This window comes from Coenobita brevimanus, chromosome 63 (genome assembly GCF_032717465.1).
Source record: "Coenobita brevimanus isolate Jiangsu-jjx chromosome 63, ASM3271746v2, whole genome shotgun sequence".
Lineage (NCBI taxonomy): Eukaryota > Metazoa > Arthropoda > Malacostraca > Decapoda > Coenobitidae > Coenobita > Coenobita brevimanus.
Window position 1 is genome coordinate 22625773 of NC_137016.1, and position 26587 is coordinate 22652359.

At 44.7% G+C, this 26587-nt stretch overlaps 1 pseudogene; it reads right to left on the reverse strand.

Moving 5' to 3' along the window:
• Positions 1–2189: 2189 nt before the first annotated feature.
• LOC145404394 (uncharacterized) lies at positions 2190–3949 on the reverse strand (annotated as a pseudogene).
• Positions 3950–26587: the final 22638 nt, after the last annotated feature.

Consider the following 26587-nt stretch of genomic DNA (forward strand, 5'->3'; position numbering starts at 1 on the left):
TGTTTTGCTGCAAGAGTATGATCAGGGTATTGAACACCCTGTATCTTATTATAGTAAGAAGTTCACTCCACCTCAAAAGAACTACTCAACTATTGAGAAAGAGCTTTTGGCCTTGATTTTGGGTTTACAGCAGTTTTCATTTTATTTGTGTTCTGGTTTTGACCTCATAGTCATTTATACCGATCATAACCCACTGAAATTCCTTAGTAAGTTTAAAGATAAAAATCAGAGATTGACAAGATGGAGTCTACTTCTTCAGGAGTATTCATTAGACATACAACATGTCAAGGGGAAAGAAAATATTATTGCAGATTGCTTATCTAGACTTTAGACAGATTGTTTTAGAGTAATAAGAAATTTCCTTTGTAAATTTCTTTTTCTTTGTGGGGAGGTGTTACATAGCCTATGATTTCATCATCCTTTTTATAATTCCATCGTACAGTATGCTGCATGTTTGATCACGATTCGCCTCGTGGCTTCCATAGTGCGTGTTCTACCTCACTCCCCCCTTTCCCCCCTTATAGTAGAGTAAGTCGTACTTTCTGTTGTTCAGAGCAGGATTGTCAACTCTTTGTCCCCTTTGGCTTCATTTGCGCCTCCTTTTTACAAGTTGTATCAAGCTCTGCCGGCCCCTATATAATGAGCTCAGTCTCTGCATTAATTGCCACTTAGATCTGCTCCTCATTTTGTTCACATCTCTGTCCTCCCCTGTACAGTTGTTATTATTTTTGTGAGTGCTCAGGAAGTCTCCAACCATCTAGCTGCTGTGTAATTTGAGTATAAGTGTTATTACATTTTTTCTTGTACTGTATAGCATAAGGTGTTAATTCGTAGGCCTGGTGAGGTTTTTGTGATTGGTGTAAAGTTTTACTGTCAGCCAGTAGTAATAATATTTTGTATCTGTAATCATATATCTTGCATTTACTGAGCATTATCCGGTTTTCTCATTTTATCAGGGCTGACAGATAAATTTACTCTTGCTAATTTCGTGTTAATAGCGGCTATTGCAGTTAACCATATATTTAACCTGTTTTTGCCATTACATTATCCTTATGAGCCCTGAATGTTTAGTTGTTAGTTTGTGCATTAAACTTTAACTTGTAATTTTACCTAACTCTTTTGTTTTGAACCTGGAACGTTGCGGGACAGTAGTGATTTTTTAGTATTCTCACTTGAAGTGTTCATTATCTTTGTTCCGTAACAATATAAAGGAGCGTTGTGGTGTGGATGTGGATGTGATAGGAAGCGTTATGAGGAACACACTGAGGTGGTTTGGTCATGTGGAGAGGATGAAGGGTGAAAGACTGACGAAGAGAGTGTATGTGAGTGAGGTGGAGGGGGGAAGAGGGAGGGTGAGGAAGAAGATGAGATGGAGGGATGGGGTGGAGAGGTATATGAGAGAGAGGGGTGTGAGTTGGGAGCAGGGCAGTGAAATGGCGGGGGACAGGGCGACATGGAGGCGATTTGTTTGTGGCCACCCCAAACGGGATTGAGGCGTCTGGCAATAGATAGATAGAGATAAATAACCCGGTGGTTCGGAAACTCGAAACCAAAAAAGATTTTCGGGAAAGGGGGGAAGGGGCATAGGAGACTGTTTCTAAATTGCGATAGATTGCAAGGAACTCTGGCCATCAAAATATAAAGTACTGATTTTTTTTTTACTGTTATCTATTTTGATTTGGTAGCTGAGAAGCTACATTCTATTGCCATTTTGGAAAAAATGTATTAATTATTATTATTTTTTTTTTTTAAAGGGGGAGAGAGATTGACAGGAGAAATTAAAAGGGACATAAGGATTTTCAGAGTACCTTAAGGTGGAAAGGAACGAAAAATATGAAAACCATTGCTCAAAGAAATACCATCCCATTCTCTCTCTCTCTCTCTCTCTGTTGGTAGTGGGTTGTTGATAGTAAAACAGGTAGTATATTTTCACTGATGTTTATGATGGCGTCTGTCTTTGCAAGTAATAAAATACATAAGGACAGAGAATGAATAAATATTTGTCAATAGTGAGTCCTCGAGGGTAAGGAGGCTCCCTAGCACCACTTCCTTAGCGATTTATTTTCCGAACTACCCATTAATATCCTCTTTGCTTCCTATATCTTCTTAATGTCGACATAGATTATCAGACAAGAATATAGTAACGGAGCAGAATCAGCAAGAAATCGTTAAGGAAGAGGTGTTTGGGCTCAGCGGCCTGGCGTCTGGTACAGGCCAGATGGAGTGGCGGGGGCCGAATACGAATATCTGTTGCCATTACCGTTGACCACACCGTTGCCACTACCGTTGACCAGACCGTTACTGTTACCATTGACCACACCGTTGCCATTACCGTTGGTATAACCGTTGCCGTTAACACCGTTGCTGTTAAGTCTGCTTCTATATCCGTTTCCATTTAGTCTCCTGCGATATCCATTGGTGTATCCGTTGTCGTTACCACCATTGCCGCTGCTGTACCCGTTGCCATTGACACCGTTGCCATTCACTCAGTTGGTATACCCGTTTCCATTCAGTCCATTACTGTTAATTCCGTTGGTGTAACCGTTGCCATTCACTCCGTTGCCATTAACACCGTTCGTGTAACTGTTGCCATTCACTCCATTACCGTTAACACCGTTGGTGTAACCATTGCCATTAATACCGTTGGTGTAACCATTACCATTAACACCGTTGGTGTAACCATTACCATTAACACCGTTGGTGTAACCATTACCATTAACTCCGTTGGTGTAACCATTACCATTAACACCGTTGGTGTAACCGTTACCATTAATACCTCTGGTGTAACCGTTACCATTGACACCGTTGGTGTAACCATTACCATTAACACCGTTAGTGTAACCATTACCATTAACACCGTTGGTGTAACCATTACCATTAACACCGTTGGTGTAACCATTACCATTAACACCGTTGGCGTAACCGTTAACATTAACACCGTTGGTATACCCGTTACCATTAACACCGTTGGTAAATCTGTTACCATTAACACCATTGGTATACCCGTTGCCATTCACTCCGTTGCCATTAACACCAATGCCATTAATATCGTTGGCAAAGCCGTTGCCAATAACACCGTTGGCATAAAAGTTGCCATTAACACCTTTGGTATAACCATTACCATTTGCTCCGTTGTCATTAACACCGTTTGTGAAACCGTTGTCATTAATACCGTTGGTGATGCCGTTGCCATTCACTCCGTTGCCATTGACACCGTTGGTAAAACTGTTGCCATTAACATCGTTGGTGATGCCGTTGACATTCACTCCGTTGCCATTAACACCGTTGGTGTAGCCGTTGCCATTAACACCGTTGGTATACCCGTTACCATTCACTCCGTTTCCATTAACACCGTTGGTAAAACCGTTGCCATGAATACCGTTGGTAAAGCCGTTGCCATTGCCGTTGCCATTAACAGCAGGAGGAAGGTAGGAGTTACCAATCGCACCGTTGCCATTAGTGAACCCGTTGCCATGGCCGTTGGTGAACCCGTTGCCGTTGCCATGGCCCAGTCTGGCAGCAACAGACACGCCAAGAACGGCTGTGCACGCGTGAACAACAGAACACCAATTAGTTGAGAGAGAGAGAGAGAGAGAGAGAGAGAGAGAGAGAGAGAGAGAGAGAGAGAGAGAGAAAGATTAGAATAGGAGGGGGTGAGTGTTTTGGTGGGCTATAGGTCGATAGATAGATAGAAATATAGATAAATAGATAGCTAAATTCCTTGGGTTGATCTGTCGGGCAAGTATATGAGTTATTATTTAGTGGAAGGTAATATTTTTTCTATACTAGAGAACTGAAACTACGTAGTTCATCTTATGATAAAAACAAATCGTAAATGTTTGTCAAGGGCAAATGTAATGAGCCAAGAGAGCTGTAAGTGTAAGGCAATTAATAAAAAATAAACTAATTGGAACTCACCTGTCAGGACAATCCAGGTAGCGAGCTTCATCTCACAGCAACCAAGATGTCTCAGGCTGCAACACATATAAACGTTGATCAACATTTTAGAATATATTTTAAACATTATTGTAGTTGACAGGAGGATACGAATTGTGTATAAATGTGTTATTGTCGTCTCAAATCCCTGACGTTTTGTGGTGGACTCTGAATGTTAGTGTTTGTAATGTTATCTATGTTTAAAGGTTGGAACTAGACAGGTTTATGTTTATGATTATGTTAATTATTATTATTATTATTATTATTATTATTATTATTGTTGTTTCTTTTACGTGTCTGTATCATTGCTTTATGATCCATTCCTGATTCTTTCGTGTTCCGTTACCTGTCTGTTGTGGGGCAGGATCGTGTCTGTCTCTCTGTTCCTTCTGAAAGCCTTTATATTTACTGGCTGATGCTTCCCCTCCCCCACAGAGGCGGAGGGAGGCGAGGGGGGAGGGCAAGAGGGGCGTGAGGGTCAAGGCCTGCTTGTCGGAAAGTGAAACCAGATTCTCGTCGGTGAAAGAAACATCCTAACACCTTTCCTCAAGAGATTTATTTTTGCTTGTTACCCCTTACTCTACTATTAACCGATTTATTCTGCTTATTACACCATACTGTCCTATTCTGTGCTATATAAATCCATTTCAATACCGCCATGCATTCTCCTAAACGATTTACTTATCTAATTACACTTACTTTCCTACTCTGCGTTATATAAATCCTTCCAGTGCCTCTATACTCTGCATAAACAATGTACCAAAGGATACTAACCAGCCATATCGAAAATTAATCGCTAAGGAAAAGGTGATTGGGAGCCTGCTTAAACAAGGAAAACACTGGCCTTGGTATACTCTTTTGTGTACTATACTTGGCTTTATGGCAAAGGTATACTGCATACATCCTTACAAGTGTACACATAACAGTATTCAGAAGTACAATCGAAGACAATTATTCTTATTCATATAAAGTTTTGTTTGGGAAAATACAACTTTCTTCTTTTCCCATCCTTTTCTCCCTCCCATCCCTTACCTGTTCATTCTATTCTACCCTCTCTCTCGCATACTCTCTATTACAGATCTCTCCTGCTCCCTCCCTTCCTCTCCCCATCCCTTCTTCATCTATTCCTCTTCTTTCAATCCTTTCACAGTCTCTCATGCTTCATCTCTCTCTCTCTCCCTCCAGTCTCCTTTTCATCTACCCTTCTCCCCTCCATCCCTTCTCCACCTCACTTCCCTTATCCCTCTCTCTCCCTCCCATCACTTCATCTATCTTTCTCCCTTGCATCCCCTCAACATTTCTCCACCTACATCCCTGCCTCTCCCATGTCTTCTCTCTATTCCTCTCCTTCCCCTCATTTTCCATCCCTTCTCAATCCCTCCATATCCCTCCCATTCCTATTCCACTTCTTTCTCTCCCTCTCATCTTTTCTCCACCATCCCTCCATCTCACTACATCCATTTTCCTCTCTCCTCATCTCGACTGATTGCGTGCAGTGATAATAATGTTAATAATATGTTGATTTTAATTAGTTACCCCCAAAGAGACTTATAAATATCATGATCCTGCATAATTTAATTCATCATTGATTATCCTCAATAAGTCTTTATCATTTATCAATCTCCCTCCCTGTGTGTGTGTGTGTGAGTGTGTGTGTGTGTGTGTGTGTGTGTGTGTGTGTGTGTGTGTGTGTGTGTGTGTGTGTTCTGTCTGTCTGTCTGTATGTCTGTCTATCTCTCCCTCTCTCTCTCTCTGTCTTCGTCTTTCTGTCTGACTGTCTGTCTGTCTTTCTGTTGTCTGTCTGTCTGTCTGTTGTCTGTCTGTCTGTCTGTCTGTCTATCTGTCTGTCTGTCTGTCTGTCTGTCTCTCTCTCTCTCTGACTCCTGAAATCTTCCGTCTTATGTGGGCTAAAAATGATCTTACTATTCCATTCGGTAAAATGTCTTAAGATTATCATTAAATATGAGTAATCGCCGGATTTATAAGATTATTTTTCTTTCCTGCCACGAAAATTAGGCTTGTAATCCTCTCGGTTATGCAAGCTCCCTAACAACTCAACTTTAGCGATTTATTTTTGGATATGGCTGAGTAACATCGCTTTGTAGGTTATTTATGCAAAGTATGGTGATGTTAGAGTGACTGATATACCTCAGAAGAGGAGAGCTAGGTGTTATAAGCAAAATGAATCGATTAGGAAAAGGAGTTAAGGAGAGTAGGACTTTAGGGTCTATTTTTTTTTTTCATGTATTTTCGCCTCTTGGTCGTTCCTTTCTCATGGTCCATTAGTCCACATCCACAGAACTGATGGCGCCACACACCGTCACTTATCACAAGTTATGTTTCCCTCTGTCTAACTTTAAGCATTGATCTCTCTCTCACTCTGTGTGTGTGTGTGTGTGTGTGTGTGTGTGTGTGTGTGTGTGTGTGTGTGTGTGTGTGTGTGTGTGTGTGTGTGTGTGTGTGTGTGTGTGTGTGTGTGTGTGTGTGTGTGTGTGTGTGTGTGTGTGTGTGTGTGTGTGTGTGTGTGTGTGTGTGTGTGCTTGCTATAGTCTGTCCATTTTTGCTTTCATTCAGTGACATATCTTTCTCCAGGTAACAGGTCTATTACTAATTAACTCTCACATGACAAATCTTCCAAATGTCCATGTCGAATGCTGAATTGTTATAAGAAATGGGAAGTGAAATGTGATGCTATACTCTTTTTACACTATCTTGGCCCAAAACTGCCTTCTCTCCATCATGTATGCTGAGCTGTAAAAATACTTTAACAATGGGATATGATGTTCGTCACGAGAAAATGCTTTGGAAAGGATGTAGAGCTGTAGTGTCATCTTTTTCTGCCAGTGAACGACGTGAAATAAGCTTGAAAACGTGAAAACCTGGACCAAGATAGAGTGAAAAGAGTATAGCTATGAAGAAATGTTAAAGGAATGATGTATGGATAGAATACTATACGTCTTTTACAGTAACATAGCCTAAATTTTCTTCCTTTTCCAGCGTATTTCACGTAGCTCAGGGGCAGAAAATGACAAAGCTAAGGCTCTACATCCTTTCTATACCTCTTCTTCATGACTAGCACTGCATTCAAGTGTTAATCTCGTGTTATAGGTCTGCATTCAAGATGGAGAGAAGACAATTTTAGGCCAAGTTAGAGTAAAATGACTATAGTTGATTATAACCTGAAATATCAGGAAATCTCTGTATAAATCAATCAGACGGACTATAGTACTAAATACAGCATAAAGTCTCTCTGTCTAAGTTTTAAAAACTCTTGTAAGACTATTTTTTCCTTGGTCCTATATTCATATTAGTCTTAAATGTTGCGACTGGTTAGCCTATCCCGGGGTCCCTACGAGAGAGAGAGAGAGAGAGAGAGAGAGAGAGAGAGAGAGAGAGAGAGAGGAGACTAGGTATTTCAAAACTACACTTATCGTATCTCCACGACCACTTTCTCGAACGGATGCAACACTCTAATAATTACCCTCCTGGCACAATTCTTTTCTATATAGGCCTTTGCCTGAGAATAGAGATGGCAACCTTACCAGGCATACATCACTCCAAGACCCTGACCTCCACAACGCTGCTGTTTACCTTCGTGTTTCCATTAGTCACATTCTACTCTGTCACGCTTCCGTACCTACTTCCCCATTTCTGTCTTCTTCGTCTCCATTACATCGAGTTATTATTTTTTTTAAGGATTGTCTCTCTTTTCTAAATTAGGATTCATTAGCAGCTCATATCTGTTCTGGTACACTTGTAAATTGTCGGAGAAGTAGGGTATAAATAAATGCATATCATAAGGCTACCAATTTTATTACATGGCAGGACACATACACCGGATACATTTGTCACAAGCGAGAGAAAAGAGGAACTTGTCTTTTTACTCTAGGAACAATATACTCATTAACACAACCTTTTCTCGAGGGTGTGAACTGCAAGAGCATGAATAGTACTGAAAACATTGCGCATAAACCACTGATGAGTTTTATTGACATATCTTAGTAGCAAGGTCAGTACTGAAAAATTGTCTAGATTCTGTGACTGACGTTTTTGAGTGACTTTTCACATAACGAAAATGTGTGTGATTGTGAGGATGTTCATAATGTACAATCGCCCTCAAATATGCGTACCACAGGACGTAGTGTGTTCGATATTTTAAGTGGCATTAGTGGATATGTTTCCTTCTCACCTCTAATATCTCAAACAGACAAGTTACAGTGATCAGACCACAGTAGACTTCGAGATAAAAACACATACACAAGTGTCACATAGGACATAAACACACCACCCCCTGCACCACTAGTAGTTGACAGCGATTGTACCTTAATTTTACCACACGTTACCCATTGATATTCACATGAAAGCCTATTCTAGGTCCAAGTTTTCCTCCAACACTATGAAGATGAGAATGGTTACGTGTTGAAGACGCTGCCTTCTTTCTTCTTCCGTCGGCTCGTCTGCTGGGGGATCGGTAGAAGGATCACTTGGGGTTGGATCAGGATTTTGTATGATCACTGGGAGAAGGATCAGGGTTTGTAGGGTCAGGGTTTGTAGAATTACCGGGAGAGAGTTCAGGGTTTGTAGGATCATGGTTTTTAGGGTCAGGGTTTGTAGGATCCGTGGGAGAAGGATCACTGTTTGTAGGAAGAGGGTTTTCAGGGTCGGGGTTTGTAGGATCAGGGTTTTCAGGGTCGGAGTTTGTAGGATCAGGGTTTTCAGGGTCGGGGTTTGTAGGATCAGGGTTTTCAGGGTCGGGGTCAATACGATCAGGGTTTGCAGGATCAGGGTTTGTAGGATCAAAGTTTGTAGGATCAGGGGGAGAAGGATCAGGGTTTGCAGGATCAGAGTTTTCAGGGTCCGGGTTTGTAGGATCAGGGTTTTCAGGGTAGGTGTTTGTAGGATCAGGGTTTGTAGAGTCACAGAGAGTAGAACCAGGGTTTGAAGGATCAGGATTTGTAGGATCAGGGTTTGCAGGATCAGGGTTTGCAGGATCAGGGTTTGCAGGATCAGGGTTTTCAGAGTCAGGGTTTGTAGGATAATTTGGTGAAGGATCAAGGTTTGCAGGATCAAAGTTTGCAGGATCACTTGGTGAGGATTCGGGGTTTGTAGGAACGGGGTCTGTAAGATCAGTGTTTGCAGGATGACTAGGCGCAGGATCAGGGTTTGTAGGATCGCTTGGTCCAGAATCAGAGTTTGTAGGATCGCTTGGTACAGGATCAGGGTTTGTAGGATCTGGTGAGGGATCATGGTTTGCAGGATCACTTTAAGAAGGATCTAGGTTTGTAGGGTTAGTCTGTGGTGAATTAGGATTGCCTGGAGGGCTGGCTGGATCACCTGGAGGACTGGGTGGATCACTTGAAGGACTGGGTGGATCGTTTAGACTGGATCGATCACTAGGACTGGGTAGATCACTTCTGGTTGGATCACTAGGACTGGGTGGATCACTTTTGGGTGGATCACTAGGACTGGGTGGATCACTAGGACTGGGTGGATCACTTCTGGATGGATCACTAGGACTGGGTGGATCACTAAGAGAACCGGGTGGATCACTAGGGCTGGGTGGATCACTTCTGGATGGATCACTAGGACTGGGTGGATCACTTCTGGATGGATCGCTAGGACTGGGTGGATCACTTCTGGATGGATCACTAGGACTGGGTGGATCACTTCTGGATGGATCACTAGGACTGGGTGGATCACTTCTGGATGGATCACTAGGACTGGGTGGATCACTTCTGGATGGATCACTAGGACTGGGTGGATCACTAGGAGAACCGGGTGGATCACTTCTGGGTGGATCAGTAGGAAGAGCATTGGCATTTGACCTTGTTCTCTACGTCACCTCGTGGTCAGGCTTGGATGGATTGGGATTATTCACTGGCTCGTCCTGGGTTGGGCTTGGGATTTCGCGTTTCGTGGCCACGGTATTGTGATTAGTGCTGGGATTAGGGGGAGTGGGAGTGAGAGGCGATGGGATGTACTCAGGAGAATAGGCCCCATGGATGGGGTCAAAGGGATTAGGTTGATGAGGAGGCTTTTGAAGGAAGGAGGAACTATCAGGGCTTGCAGGATCAGGGCTGGAGGATCAGAGCTTAGAGAATCAGGATTGAAAGGATCAGGGTTGGAAGGATCAGGATTGAAAGGATCAGGGCTTGCAGGATCAGGACTGTAAGGATCTGGATTGAAAGGATCAGGACTGGGAAGATCAGGGCTGGAAGGATCAGGGCTGGAAGGGTCAGGGCTGTAAGGATCAGGGCTATAAGGATCAGAGCTTGAAGGATCAGGGCTTGAAGATCAGGACTGTAAGGATCAGGGCTGAAAGGATCAGGGCTGTAAGGATCTTGACTTTGAGGTCTAGTAGGAGCAGGACCAGAATCTTGAGGGCTGGACTACTCTCTGACCAGCCGCCGTGTTGTGCAGATCTCTGGCATGTCTCTAACACTGGACTTTGCCTCAGTTATGAAGGAAGAATTTCTTGCGTTTTTCCCAGTTTTGCCACTTAAGGGACTTAGTCTCTGGCGCTGAGGAGAATTTTTCTGTGTTTCACTGCTTTTTGTTGGGAGGCTGTCTCCAAGACAGACGTCTGTCTGAATGTGTTCTGGTGTGCGTGTTTGTTCTTACCTAATTGTTCTTACCTAATTGTATCTTTACAGGAATGAGTTAAGCTCGTACTGTCCCGTGTCTTAAACCATATTTATCGTACATATCCTTAAATTTGTGAATTGTTTTGGCACACACAATTTCATTCGGTAGTGCATTCCATTGATCAATTGCTCTGTTTGGGAAACTGAATTTCCTTACGTCTTTATCACCTCCCTTCTTATGCAGTTTTTTGCAGTGTCCTCTTGCTGATGCTTCTCCATATGTTAAGTAATCATTTATGTCTATTTTCTCCTTCCCTGATATGCACTTATATAGCATTATCATGTCACCTTTTTTCCTTCTCTCCTGTAGTGTTGGTAGATTCAGTTTATTTAGTCTTTCTTCGTAGCTTAGGTCCCTTAAGCTTGGTATCCATCTTGTAGCGGCCCTTTGAACTTTTTCAATCTTGTCTATGTGCTTTTTGAGATGAGGACTCCAGACTACTGATGCATATTCCAGGGTTGGTCTAATGAATGATGTTATGATCCTTCTTAGCATGTCTTCATTTATGTATGTGAATGCAATTCTCATATTTGCAAGCAGTGTATACATGTTCCGTTCCTTCTTGCTGATGTGGTCAGCCGGAGATCGTCTGTTGTTGATAATCACACCTAGGTCTTTCTCTCTGATGTGTATAGGGTTTTATTTCCTAACTTATAATCCCAATCAGGTCTTTTTCCACTTTTACCAAACTTGATCACATGACACTTGTCCACATTGAATTCCATTTACCATGTACTACTCCATTCATGAAATTTATTTAGTTCTTCTTGTAGCTCTTTACAAGAGTCTGTGTTAGTAATTCTCCTTTGTATTTTTGCATCATCTGCAAACATATTCAGATAGCTCTCATTTCCAGTGTTACTGTTTATATCATTTATATACACTAAAAACATGATTGGTGCCAGCACTGAACCCTGTGGTACTCCACTAATCACTTCTTTCCATGATGAGTAGTTTCCTTTTAGTACTGTTCTCATTTCTCTTTTTATGAGAAAATCTTGCATCCAACAAAACAGTTTGCCTCGAATTCCTCCATGATGGTACAGTTTCCATAAAAGTCTTTGGTGTGGTACTGTGTCAAAAGCTTTCTTGAAATCTAAATAGATACTGTCCACCCACCCTTCCCTTTCCTGTATTGTGTTTGTTACTCTGTCATAGTAGCTAAACAGATTAGTAACACATGATTTTCCTTTTCTGAAACCAAACTGTCTTTCTGTTATCATACTGTGTTCTTCTAGATGATTTACCCAAGCTTTTCTTATAAGTTTTTCTAATACCTTGCTTACAACACTGGTCAGTGATACTGGTCGGTAGTTGAGTGGATTTTATCTACTTCCTTTCTTGAATAAGGGGACAATATTTGCTTTTTTCCAAATGTCAGGTAGTTCTCTTGACTCAATGATTTCTTGAAAATTAAAAATAATGGTTTACTTAACTCCTTTGCACATTCTCGTATTACCCAACATGAAATTTTATCAGGACCACTTGCTTTTCCTCTGTCTAATCTACTTAACTCCTCCTGTATTACTTTTTCTGCTATTTGTATATCTGGTAGCATGTGTGGACATGCATGTTCTACATAGTCCCTCTCAAATTTTTTTTCTTCTGTAAAAACTAATTGGAAATTCTTATTTAGTGCTTCACAAATATCTTTCTCTTGTCTATAAGTGATTCCCTCGTCCGTAATTGATTGTAATATATCTTTTACTTTGGTTTTGCTTCTGATATAGCTGTAAAACAGCTTTGGTTGATCACTACTTTTATTTATTATATCCTCCTCAAACTGTTTTTGGGCTTCCCTCCTTATTCTTGAATAATCGTTTCTTGCCTGTTTGTAATTATTATACGCCCTTTCACTATTATGTCTTCTGTATCTATTCCACAACAAATCTCTTCTTTCTTTTGATTTTTTACATTCTGTATTGAACCATTTCTGTATTTTCTTACCTGCTTCTTTGTGCTGTGGGATGTACATCTGGACTCCTATTTCATAAAATTCACAGAATTTTTTATATACAGCATTTAAATCTTGTCCTCTAAGCTCATTTTCCCAATCAACTTCTAAGAAATACTTCTTTAGGTCTTGATAATTTCCTTTTTATAGTTTAGACTCTTTTTGTAACTGTCATTGCTGTTTACTATGTCATATGCTATCCTGAAGTTATAGTTTAGTACTGGATGATCGCTTTTGCCGAGTGGTGGGTGATATATTAAACTGTCAATATCATTTTCTTGCCTAGTAAATATAAGCTCTAACACTGAATGTACATCGTCCTCTTTTTCTGGTGGTTTCCCTCACATATTGCGTTAGGAAGAACTCTTGTACGAGATCCAGGAGCTTTAGGTTCCAACAGCTTTCTTGGCTAATTATATCTAGAGTATTCCAATTTATATTTGTATAAAAATCCCCAGTTAGTATAATTCTTTCCGATTTCTCTTCCATTTTAAGTAGTAATGATCTTAAACTCTGAATTGTACTCTCTGCCAGGTCCTCATATTCATCTCTTTCCCATGTGTTTGATCTGGGTGGCATGTACAAATTGGCTACAATTACTTTACCTGCTGTACTCAGGCAGTTGCAAGCTCTGGTTCGAATCCTACCCCCTGGGGGTAGGGGGGGTTTTCAAGAATACTCCCCCAGTATCCCTGCTTGTCGTAAAAGGCGAATAAAAGGGTTGGCGGAGGGTTAGTGCCCCTCCCCGGAAAACAACTAACTAAAAAAACAAACAATAAGCCTCGGACAAGGACTGACCAAACGATGACGACCAAGGACCGGACAAAGGACATTATAATTGGAACCTGGAATGTAAGGGGAGCGAATGATGAGATGAAAGAGAGAGAGATTGTCCAGGTGCTTGAGGATGCGAAAGTGGATGTATGTGGAATAACTGAAACAAAATGGAGAGGAGAAAGTGTGAGAGAATGGGAGTATGGATGGGGTATATGCGCAGGAGTAGGTGAGAATGAGAGGGCAAAGGAAGGAGTATGTATAGTTGTGAGTAAAAGATGGAAGAGGAGCATAAGACAGTATGGATCAGTTGGGTCAAGGATTGTGTGGGTAAAGTTGAAAGTTGGAATACAAATGTGGGCGATTGTGTGTGTGTATGCGCCAACGCAAGATCGTGCTAGAAGAGTGAGAGAAGAGTTCTGAACAAATGTAGAAGTGTGCATGGAAAAGTTTGGAAGGAATGAGAGAGTGTTTTTGATTGGTGATATGAATGGTAAAGTTGGGAATGTGAAGGTGGATGGAATAGTTGGTGAGTGGGGGGTGCCTGCTGAGATAGATGAGAATGGGAGTGCGTTAGTGGACATTTGTGCTGGGAGGGGGTTGGTGATAGCCAATACCCTCTTCAGGCATAAAATGATTCACAGGTATACATGGCGAGTGATGAGAAGGGTGGGTGGTGAACTGAATGAAAGGAAGGCAATGATTGATTATGTGTGTGTGGATGAAAGAATGTGAAGATGTGTAATGGATGCAAGAGTGCATAGAGGTTGGGGGAGTGGACTTTCTGACCACTACTTGGTGATGGCCAGAATTAAAGTACAAGAAAGTTGGAGGAATAGAAGAAGGGAAAGACGAGAGGAAGGAGTAGTTGCAAGGAGAGTGGAAAGGTTACAGGAGGATGAGAAAAAGGCAGAGTATAAGAGAGAAGTGGAGGAACGATTGGGCAAATATGAATTGGAGCGGATGGGAGACGTGGAATGTGTGTGTAGATTATTTACAGAACAAATATATGCAGCATGTGATGTGGTGTGTGGAAGGAAGAGAAGACGGAGGGGGGTGCAAGGAACAGCGTGGTGGACTGAAGAGGTGAAACAGGCCGTGGCACAAAAGAAGAAAGCATACAATGAATGGATGAGAAATAGGGGCGTGGAAGAGGTTGAGAGGCGGAAGAGAGAGTTATATGTAGAAAGGAAGAGAGAGGTGAAAAGATTAGTAAGAGAGAGTAAGAAGAGAGTGGATGAGGAATTTGGAAGAAATTTGAGTGTAAAGTGGAGGGACTGTAAGAAAATGTTCTGGAGGGAGGTGAAAAGAGTAAGACAGGGTGGAAGTGAAATTAGCAGGGGAGTGAAAGATAAAAATGGTAGATTACTACTGGAGAAGGGAGAAAAAGTGAGCAGATGGAGAGAACACTTTAAGGAATTGTTGAACGTAGAGGATGGAAGTAATGCGAGTATAAGTGGCTGGGGAATGGCTGGGAGAAGGAGGGAGGTGAGAATACAGGAAGAAATCAGTAGGACAGAAGTTGTGGAAGCAATGAAGAAAGTTAAATTGGGGAAAGCCCCAGGAATTGATGAAGTGTGTGGTGAAATGCTAAAGCATGGGGGAGAGATAGTAGTAGAATGGATGTGGAAGCTGTGCAGATTGGCCTGGGAGGAAGGTAGAGTCCCGGAGGATTGGAAGTCAGGTATAATTATTCCCTTGTACAAAGGAAAAGGGGAAAAAGAAGTGTGTGGTAACCATAGGGGCATTTGTCTTCTTAGTATAATAGGAAAAGTGTATGGAAGGATACTTATTGACAGAGTTAGAGAAAGAACAGAGGAATTAGTTGGAGAAGAACAGGGAGGCTTTAGGAAGGGAAGAGGTTGTGTAGATCAGATATTCATTCTCAGATCTTTAGTGGAAAAGTTTCTAGAGAAGGGAAAGAAGTTGTATGCGGCTTTCATGGATTTGGAGAAAGCATATGACAGGGTGGATAGACAAGGATTGTGGAAAGTGTTAAGAATATATGGAGTAGATGGAAAGTTGTTGAATGCTGTGAAGAGTATGTACGATGGTGCGAAGGCTGCAGTGCGTGTGGATGGTGAACTAAGTGAATTTTTCTCTTTCAAGGTTGGGTTGAAACAGAGGTGTGTCATGTCTCCATGGTTGTTCAATCTGTACATGGATGGGGTAATAAAAGAGGTACAAGGTAGGGTAGTGGATGTTGGAGTGGCCATGGTGAGAGAGGATAGTGTTTGGAAACTCCCTGTACTGTTGTTTGCAGATGATACTGTGTTGTTGAGTGAAGACGAAGGAGAGCTGCAAGGCTTGGTGGATGGGTTTGGGAGTGTAAGAAACCTAATCTAAAGGTGAATGTAGGGAAGAGTAAAGTGATGGTCTTTGAGAGAGGTGAAGTCAGTGAATGTACAGCGAGGTTGGATGGTGAGGAATTGGAAAATGTGAGTACGTTTAAGTACTTGGGTAGTGTGATGAGTAAGGATGGAGGTTTGGAGGGTGAAGTGCTTGAAAGGGTACAGCAGGGAAGAAAGGTTGCTGTTTCCTTGAAAGCAGTGATAAGAAACAGGGAAGTGAGCATGGAAGTGAAAAAGTTACTACATGACAGTATTTTGATACCAACTCTAACGTACGGAAGTGAAGCTTGGACGTTGTTGGAAGGACACAAGTCAAGAGTGAGAGCAGTGGAAATGAGTTATTTAAGAGGAGCCTGTGAAGTCACATGGAGAGACAGGCTGGCGAATGAGGATATAAAGGAGCGTTGTGGTGTTGATGTGGATGTGATAGGAAGCGTTATGAGGAAAACACTGAGGTGGTTTGGCCATGTGGAGAGGATGGAGGGTGAAAGACTGACGAAGAGAGTGTATGTGAGTGAGGTGGAGGGGGAAAGAGGGAGGGGGAGGCCGAGGATGAGATGGAGGGATGGGGTGGAGAGGTATATGAGAGAGGAGGATGTGAGTTGGGAGCAGGGGAGTGAAATGGCGGGGGACAGGGCGACTTGGAGGCGATTTGTTTGTGGCCACCCCAAACGGGATTGAGGCGTCTGGCAATAGAGAGATAGATAGATACTTTACCTTCAGATGTGTTGATCTCTACTGCAATCAGTTCTACTTGTGATGGTATATCTAGTTTTATTTCATTGACTTTTAGATTTCTCTTAGTTAATATTATAATTCCTCCTTTTTTTAAATTTCTGTCTCTTCTCCATATATTGTATTCCTATAAGTTTAGTATGTCATTAGATATCCTTGGTGTTAATTTTGTTTCAGTTAGGCATATTATTTGTGGTTCATTTTCTCTGACATAATCATTCATCTCTAGTAATTTAGATACCATTCCATCCACATTTGAGTACATCAACTTTATCATCTTGTTAATATACTTGTCATGACATGGTTCTACTACCTTCCTCCTTTTTATTCCATCCTGTTTGTGTACTACTTTCGTACCTGCAATCCTATTACTTTGTAAAAAAAATGTCTTCTTCTCTTCTGATCTTCCCTCATTTTTTGTTTTTGCTTCCTCCCTTTTCTCTTTCAGTAATTCCAGTTCCTCTTGTGTTAGGCATCTTTTTATCCAAACATTTTTGAACTCCTCTTTTTCCATTAGATTCTTTGCATTTTTTAGTATCTCTTCCACAGTGTTTACACTCTGGAAAGTCACCTTTAGAGGTTTTGTCTTGCTTTTCTCATATTTCCCTAACCTTTTTGCTCCTTTATGTCTTTACTACAGATTTCCTCTGATACTTCTTTCAGTAAGCTCATTACATTTGCCATCTCCTTTTTGTCTCTTGTGATCTTATTTTTTACTTCTTCCTCTTCTATACCAGTCATTACTATAGATTTGTTTATATCTACTGAATCTCTGACTAACTTTGGATTGTTTTGAATTATTCTTTTCACCTCCTTTTTAATGCTTTTTTCCTCCACCCTTGTTTCTAAGTCTTTCTTTACTTTCACCATTTCAGCATACGTGGTTTCCACATCATTTTTGTAGCTTTGCACAGCTTCATTCACTTGTGTTATGTTCTCCTCAATATCACTGCTCTGGTCAATAATAAGACTGCTTACTTGTCTAAAGGTCTGTGTCATTTTTGAACTCTTCCATAACACTCTCGTGATTGACTACTGTACTTGCCATTTCACTCATTTTCTTCCTAAGTGTACTCAATTCCACTGTTAGTTCACTGATGGTTCTGTCTTTCTTATTGGCCTCCCTTCCTAGTTTTTCTATTTCTTCCTTTTGCAAGTGCATCTGCTTCTTTATTTCATCAATTTCATTTTTGAAAGCCATTTCTAGTTTGTTTACATGTTCAACCAGTCTATTGTGAGTCTCCACTTCAACCAGTTCTTGGTAGAAATCATCATTTTGCTTTTTACCTTTATCCCTTTTCTTTTCCAAATTTGCTTTACTAAAGTATATATCCATTTCGCAATACTAAAAGTGCAGAGCATGTACTTACAATCCCCGTGTTGTTGTAGTCTAAACAAACCTCAGAGATGACTCAGCGTATTCTTTCATCTTGGTTCTTTTTCCTGTTTGTACAAGTCTTGTTTAAACTTATTATTTTTTTCCTTTTAATAATGAACAATCGTTTAGTCTAACCTGGTACAGAGCTTGACTTATACAAAGATATTAATTTAGGTAATGCCACTGGCCGTGTTGGTTCAGTACGGAGCGCCGTGTCGCATGTCCGCCTAGATTGAATCCCTGTGTGTGTGTGTGTGTGTGTGTGTGTGTGTGTGTGTGTGTGCACGTTTTTTTTTTTTTTGCCTACCGTTAGTGTCCCTCACTGCAGTACGACGCCGAACCCTGAGGGGATGCCGTTAGAGCACTTCCATGAAGGGGGGCCATTAGGGCCTCGTTAAAGGAGGCAGTGAGGGCGGCTCTGTTAGATTAGGGAAGACCCTCACGGAGAAGTTGCGGGGCCTCATACGTCGCCCTTTAGAGGGAGGGGAGCATAGGTTGCCCATCACTGTAGGGACGTTGGCCACTTTTTCGGTATAATCTTTTGCTCTGGCTGAGTGTTTGCGTGTGTGTAGTCCGTGTGTGTGTGTGTGTGTGTGTGTGTGTGTGTGTGTGTGTGTGTGTGTGTGTGTGTGTGTGTGTGTGTGTAGCAGCGATGAAGGGATACGGTATCCCTAAGCCCGTGGGGCCTGCCCACCCCCCTGCCTCTGCATTGAGGCTCACCTCACCAACGCCTGTTGCAGGTGCGAAGCAGAAGCGGAGGCTCTTCTCCAGTAGCTCCCACTCGTCCACACCTGAGGATTCTAATGCTGCTCACCCTGCTCCTCGATCCAGCGGGGCTGTAGCTCGTCATTCCGCTGCTACAAAGCCTTTCTTCTCCTCAGCCTGTTTGGTCAAGGTTGTCTGCCTCCATGAGGTGACGGAGGAGGTGCCTCCTGCATCCTTTGCTCTGTCCACCACCTCTGCCAACCCAGCATGCTCACGTTCTGTGAGAGGTCCTGCAGCCAAAAGAACGAAGCCATGCAGCTCAACGTCGGCTCCCTCCACGACGTCACCCTCGCCAGCTCGTTCTGGCAAGATTCAGAGCATTTGTGCTGCAGTGGTGCCTCCAAACACTGCTCCTCCTTCCCAGGCTGCCACTGTTGCAGTCACTACTGCCTCTCCTGAGGAAGACGCCTGGATCACTGTGTGGCAAAAACCACAGCAAGCGATGCAGGGAAACGATCCAGCACCGGTAACCAGTCCGGCAGCTCCACCAAGGTCTCCACCTGCTCCACGTCCGTCAGTATCAGTCCAGATACCACTGCTGCCCCACTCAAACTTTCCTGCCTTCCGTGTCCCTGTGCAGTAGGGCTTTGCCACGAGCTACGACGCAGTTGCAGCCCTAGAAAACCATCTGCTGGGGCTTGCAGTCACGAACTGCTATGGGAGGGACGAGAGCTGTGTCCTCATCCCCTCAACTGAGGATGCTTATCTCCAGCTGAAGGTGGTGGCAGTGGATGAAGCTCCGCTCGTCTGAATAGCACAGCTGCCTCTGGGTGGCCAGGTCACCAAGGCTGTAGTGATGGGCTACCCGCGACGCATGCCAGTGGCCATACTCCTACAGCACCAGCTAGTGGAGGAGGCATCGCGATGTCAAAATCGCAGGACGAGGGAGGGGACACAGCAAGTTTGTGTCACCCTTCGTGGACTGCTTGTGCCGTCCCTAGACCTCGGCAACTGGGGTTTGTTCTGGCTGAGCCCTTACACACCGGAACCTCTTCGCTGCTACCGATGCCAGAGGGTTGGCCACCACCGTGCCAACTGCAACCGCCTGGTAGTCTGCAGCATCTGCAGCGGTGCTCACGACACCATACAATGCCTCTCCAAGTTCAAGGCAAATGAGCCGGTTACATCACAATGCACAAACTGCTCCGGATCACAGCATGCATGGCACCCCAGCTGCCCTGCGAGGGTAAAGAGGGTGACACATGGCAGGGAGAGACAGGTTGCCTGGGTGAAGGAGCAGCAATCCACATGTGCCGCTCCAGCTCCTCCAGGCACTTTTGTGTGGGGGCAGATGTGCAGCCCTCCTGTGCCAAGTCCACCTCTTCTTGACGGAACTGTCTTTCCCCCGTTACCCTCGGCTCTTGTCGAGGGTCAGACAACGATCGAGGTGCACCACCCACCACAGCCATCACAGGGTCCAGAGACCAGCTCCACCTCCAGTCCTCCCCTCGCTTCTGCCTAGTAGCCACCGCTCTTCACTCTGGAGGAGCTGAAGACGTTGGGTACCCAGATTGCAGTTGCCATCACACAAGCTCTCACACAGGCCTTAGGGGTGCAGCTCAACACAGCACCCGTTGTCGCCACAGTCGATCAGGTCCTCGACCAGGCTGTGGAGCAGAAGCGGTGCCTCTGTGCCCCTCCTCTTCCCCGCAGGCCAGCTCACCCGACATGGAAGGCCTTCCCCTTGCACGGCGGCCCCCCAGGTGCGGAAGGTCAGGCCTCGACGCTCTAGTGCACCAATTCCTGCCGCAGAGGCAAGTTGTCCTCCTCTTGCCTCTGTAACACCCCAGTTAACACCAGCAACAGTTTCATCTATGTCCAAGGACCCAATTCCCCTGCAGGTTGGACCTTAGATGCCTCCGCCTGTCGGCGACCTGACGTTAGCCACCTCAGAATAATTCAGTGGAACTGCATAGGGGCCGGCAACAAGCTCCCACTCTTACAGGAGGTGGCAATGCGAGACCAGCCGCACGTCTTCCTCCTCCAGGAGACACTGCTGCCCAGTAATTCCACCTTCTGGCTCCCGGGATATGCCACCTATCTCCTCCCATATATTCATGGCTCCACACGTGGCTGTGCCTTTTTGGTGCAGGAGCACATCTCCTGCTCTGTTTGCGACCCTCCTCCTTTTTGTGGCCCTGATGTGGAGGTGCAAGGTGTGGTCCTTCACCTGGATACATCCCCACTGAAGATGTAGGGGAGCGCAGTGATAGTTCGGCCAGGAGGATGGTTCGGCCACTGGCCTTCCTGAATAATGTAGGGGACCTAGATCATTGAGATTTCACATGAAGTTGCGTGATCTTGCTGACAGATGGTATATGTGTTTTTGTTTTGGTTGGCCGGGAAACAGCAACGTCAGGTTAGATTTTATGATTTTTCATGACCCCTATGTACTTTTTCGGTGATCCAACGTAAGCAGTAGCTCCATTAATACTTCAGGGTTGTTATCCATATATAGTGCAAATATCATTTATTGTCTATAGGTGACGTGAGAGTAGATAACGCTCGAACAGCTTATGAACTCTGGGTTTCGGGGCGCCATGTGTACATCTTTATACATGGGGGATGATTCGGCCACTTGAAGTGAGGGATGGTTCGGCAGGGTTGCCAGGTGGCCGAACCATCCCTCATAATTATCTAATGATTTATTTTCTTTATTTGATGATTTTTTTCTATCTGTCTATCTATCTTTATACCTAGGCTGCTTCCCCCAAGGAAAGGGAGGTAGCCGAGACAGGACGACACACTCCCCATTTACTCATCCATTCAACCACTCATTCGCATCTTTGCCCCAAAGGGGAGAACGGACTGGTCCTCACCGCACCACACCGCACAAGGGTCAACTGCGCAATGGACTCAGTAACATCCGCAGCAGGGCCCAACAGCAGAGCTGGTTTACCCCTGCCACATCATAACAGACTCATCCCCTTACCTTTTTTCTATAAAATTACATATTCTCTCTCTCTCTCTCTCTCTCTCTCTCTCTACTTTCCCTCAGAAATTGATGAAGCTTCTGTTTCAAGAAACGCTATAATTGGAGTATTACCTGAACCAGTTTCACAAAGCACTAAGCGAAGGCAAAGGTATTACAACTTTGGATTTTTGTTTCACTGAATTTAAAATGCGTTAAGAGTAAACAGCATGTAAGAGAAGTGGCTTTCATTTGACTCGGATATTTTCTTTCACAAAATTATAGTTTTATTTTATCTGAGATAGGCAAGAGTAGAGCCATTTAATTTCATTATAAGGAGATTGTTTGTTACTTGTTTCATTAAAAGGAGATTGTTTAGGTAAAAATAAATCCAATAAATCATGTCAGCACAGATGAAAATTAGATTCTTAATTTTTCTACTGTATCTAATCTTTAATTGAGCCCCAGAGACAAGTGGCCAAATCATCCCACATGGTGGCCGAACCATCCAACGCCAGTGGCCGAATCATCCACACCAAGAGGGATGGTTCGGCCATTTTGGAGACCTTAAGAGTTTGGATTACTGCCAAGAAATGTCGTAAGTTTAAGAACTGACAATAGCACACAAAAGAGCCAAAAGATGTGGCTTCCTCTTGGAATAAGCAGATTTTAAGAATTTCTTAAACTTTATTTATTACGATTTTTTTTCGAAAAAGTGGCCGAATCATCACCGCCCTCCCCTACATTGTTTATAGGAACCATATGGGAACTTTAGACGTGGGGGAAATTTTCTCCAAAGCTCCCTCGGGCTTCGTTTTCATTGGGGGAGACTTTAATGCCCATCACGAGATCGTCTCGTCGCCCTCTCAGACCAATGAAACAGGCCGTCATATCTCCCTCATTTTGGAGGAGATAGGTGGTGTGTCCTTATTAAATGATACCACGGATCCCACCCACATCCATGGGGACCACCTTGATCTTTCTTTTGAGTCCTCCCCCCTTGCAAGCTCAGCCTTGTGGTCCCTCCACCCTCACCTCACGAGTGACCACTTTGCCCTGGTGGTTGATCTGCCATTAACGCCTCTTCCACCCCCCCTCTCCCCCCGCCACAGTGGGACCTCCACCAGGCTGATTGGGCTGCCTTTGCTCATGCTTTGGCTGCAGGTTTTAAGGCCTCTCCTCCAGCTCCAGACCTCGAGGGTTGAGCAGATCAAGTGGCCCAGGTATTTTCCCAGGCTGCGGCTCTTGCTATTCCACTGCGGCGATGGTCTGTGAGGTGATACAGGGACGGCTGGTATTATAGCAACATGGTTAAGGAACTGAATCACCAGCTAAATGCGGCGCACAAACAGTACCGGCGGAACCGTACATCTCCTCACCGCCGATACCTTGTTGCTGTTACGCAACATGTCATTTCTGAGAAGTGCCGCAACCAGGAGGAGGCGTGGATCCATGGGTGTCATACCTTGGACTCTCACTCCACTCTCAGAGAGATGTGGGGTCGACTCCGGTCCATCTCTGATCCACGTCCTCCTCAAACGCCCTCTCATCCTAACCATGCTGCCGAAGCCAGCCGTCTTGCACGGCACTTCGCGGACCGTTCTGCGCCCCCACAACCTCCCGCTGCCCGTCAGAGCCTTGCAGGCCCAACTGTCTGAATCTCGTGTTGCAGAAATTCAGGCTGCCTGTCTTGAGCCTCATCCTGCTGATGGGCCCATCACCAGCCAGGAACCAAACCAAGCGCTGCATCACAGAAAAGACACTGTGCCGGGGCTTGACGGGCTTACTTATTCCATCCTGTCCCATGCTGGAGATTGTGGTAGCAAGCGCCTGCTTGATCTGCTCAACCTCTCGTGGTCTATGGGTCATCTGCCGAGGTCGTGGAGGACAGCTGTCATGCATCCGATTCCAATGCCTCGTGATCCCGTCGCCATGCGCCCCATCTCCTTCTTGAGTTGCATCGCTAAGATGGCTGAGAGGATCATTCATGCTCACCTCTCTTGGCGGCTGGGATCATTGCACCCAACGATCTTTGCTTATCATCCAGGCAGGAGTGCCACTCATTGCCTCGCATCGTTCCTTGGGGTGCTCCGAGGTGGATGGGGTATGGCTGTCTTCCTCAACCTTGAAAAAGCCTTTAACTGGCTAACACAGTTGCTGTTCAGGCACCCATTGCAGCCCGGGGAGTGGGAGGTAGGCTTCTGTTATGGGTCTGCGATTTTTTCACTGGACGCACCGCTGGGGTAAGGTTCCAAGGACAACTTTCCCCCTTTTATCGGCATAACAATGGCACCCCACAGGGAAGTGTCTTGAGTCCCCTGCTATTTAATACCCTGGTGGAGGGTTTACTCTCTGTTAACTATGGTCCTGGCACTACTCTGCTTTGCTATGCCAATAATTTGGCACTTTTTTTTTGGAGAAGTTACTATTTCGCCCGGACCCTTGCTGCTCTTTCCAGGCTACATGCTAAATATAATGAGTTGGGTCTTAAAATCAACTTTGAAAAGACCAAATGTCTGTCGTTTGGACTCCGTCCCCCAGACTCCACGCTGCTGCTTAGTGGCCACCACCTCACCCTCGTCACTCTGCACAATATCTGGGGGTTTGGCTTGACAGTAGGCTCCAGGCATATCACATACTTACGAGAACGGGCTACCTCCCACACTGATGCACTCAGGTTTCTCTCGAAAAGCAGCCTGGGTGCATCCTATAATGTTCTTCGAATATTCTATACCCACGCCATATGCTCTCTGATTGATTATAGTGGTATCTGCCTCACTCGTCTGGCCCTACCATCCATCCGCTCTCTGGAGGTCGTGCAAAATGATGCGCTACGCGTTATGTTGGGTGCCCCCCGCTGGACCCGTCTATTCAATCTTTGGGCTGAGAGTGGTTTGCCTTCCCTGGAACATCGAATTGCACTGCGTGTGGTGGTTACCACTCTTCAACTGGTGCACCGTCAACCTCACCTGCCTGTATCTACCTTGCTCAGGCATTTGATAAGCAGGCCACTGGACCCTCGACCCTACCAAGATTGAGCTCACATCACTGCTGCTGTTGTTCACTGTTTGGATGCTGCCCCTGCCATTTGTCATAATCCTGACTTACCCTGTCCTGAATATTCTGCCTCACCACTATTGACTCCTCCTCCTTTCACGATTCTCTATCCCTCGGAGGCGAAACCTTGTTTCTCCATTTCCGCCATCCTTCGACAGGAGGGCCTCCATCGAATATCTGCTCTGCACTCTCATGACTCGGCAACTTATTTTACCAATGGCTCTGTCTGCCCCAATGGTTCTGCAGGCTCAGCCTTTGCCTTCGGCCTATATATTGAATCATGGCGATTCTTCCCAGGTGCCTCTGCTTTTCAGGCAGAACTCGTTGCAGTACTAGGTGCACTGCACCACGCCCATCGCCATCAACACCAGCGTGTTATTTTTCATACTGACTCCCTCTCCTCGCCTCACAGCCTGCAATCTTTCTCTCTCATTGACAATACGTTTCTCCTAATTGCCATACACGCTGTTGCATCTCTCATCACCAACAGTAATGGCATCGTCACACTTCATTGGCTCCCAGGCCATGTTGGAATTGCTGGCAATGAGCTTGCCATTGCAGCTGCACGTGCCGCTTGCTCTTTCTCAGAAATTACAATCCACCTGTGTCCAAGTACCGCACATATTATTCGCATGATGGCCAACACTATTGATTGGCTTTCGCATGATGACCATCAACTCTGAATCTCTGAGGGCTCCAGATCTGCTACCTGGTATACCACAGCCACATCCTACACTCTACGTTCACGTCCCCCAGGTCTCCCTAATTACTTACTGGTGCAGGTCCTTAGGTTGTGGATGGGATTTCCTTGTTATAAGAAGATTGCTGGCTTGGAGCCTGACCCATGTTCCCATTGCCTTACGAGGTCCGACGAGCCGCTCTTACATTACATCCTTGACTGCCCGGCCACCACTCTGCTCAGGTCCCGGCCAAACTGGAAATTTGTTCGTTCGTGGGACGATGTTGCGGATGCTGATGGCATTATTGGTGGTACTCCCCTAAATATTCTTTTAAACATGGTCAAGGTTTACCCTCCCCTTCACTAAATATAGTATGCGTGTGCCCTGTGCAACTCTGACAGGCTCTTTGTTTGCCCGTGTCCCAATCTTTTTTGGGGATAAATCTAACAACAACAACAACTTGAGGGCTGGGTTGAGCAGGATCAGGGTTTTGGGGGCTTGAAGGATCAGGGCTGTAAGGATCTGGGTTTTGTGGGCTGGACTGAGAAGAATCAGGATTTTCAGGGCTGGTGGGGGAAGGATCTTGAGGGCTGGCTGGATCAGGGCTTTGAGGGCGAGTAGGAGTAGGACCTTGAGGTGTGGGCTGAGAAGGACTTTGAGGGCTGGGATGAGAAAGATAATGAGGGCTGGACTGAGAGGGATCTTGAAGGCTGGCTGGATCAGAGTTTTGAGGGTCAGTAGGAGTAGGACCTTGTGGAGAAGGATCAGGGGGACCAAAAGTACCCAAACTGGAAATATGGGTAGTGGAGTCTGGTCCAAAATGATACACAGCCTCTGTCCTCTCTTGGTGTGTGGGGAAGGGCTGGCTGAAGAACGGCATGTGAGCGAATTCCCTTATAACCACATTGGGAAGAGATTAAATGGCAAGATGAGATGCAAGGGAAGGACGCCGTTCACTGTATATCCCGTGAACTGGATATTGGTGTTTGTGTTTCTCTGTGGGCATCGGCACTTGCAACATCTATCTTTCGGGCTGAGGAATTGACAACGGTTCGGACAGCTTGGGACCCCTGGACAGAGATAGGCCTCGTACCCACATATACACTCCTGGCAGCCAAGCATCATCATTATAGCTGGTCGGCAGTTACGAGGACAGGACAGAGGGCGAGGACACTAGGGGGGGCGAGGGAAGGACACAGGAGGTCGTCTTGTTGCAGGTCGTCTCTGGTTTTTGAGTCGTCACTGTCTGGGTGGACGAGAGGCAGGATTGTGGTGACCAGAACTGCTTGACCCAAACTCGAAGACCAGTGGCCTGTTTGGTCCTAATTTTGGAGCGAGTTGATTGTGAGGATTCCTGTTACATAGAGAAATTGTAAGATTATGCGGATTTAAGTAGGGATT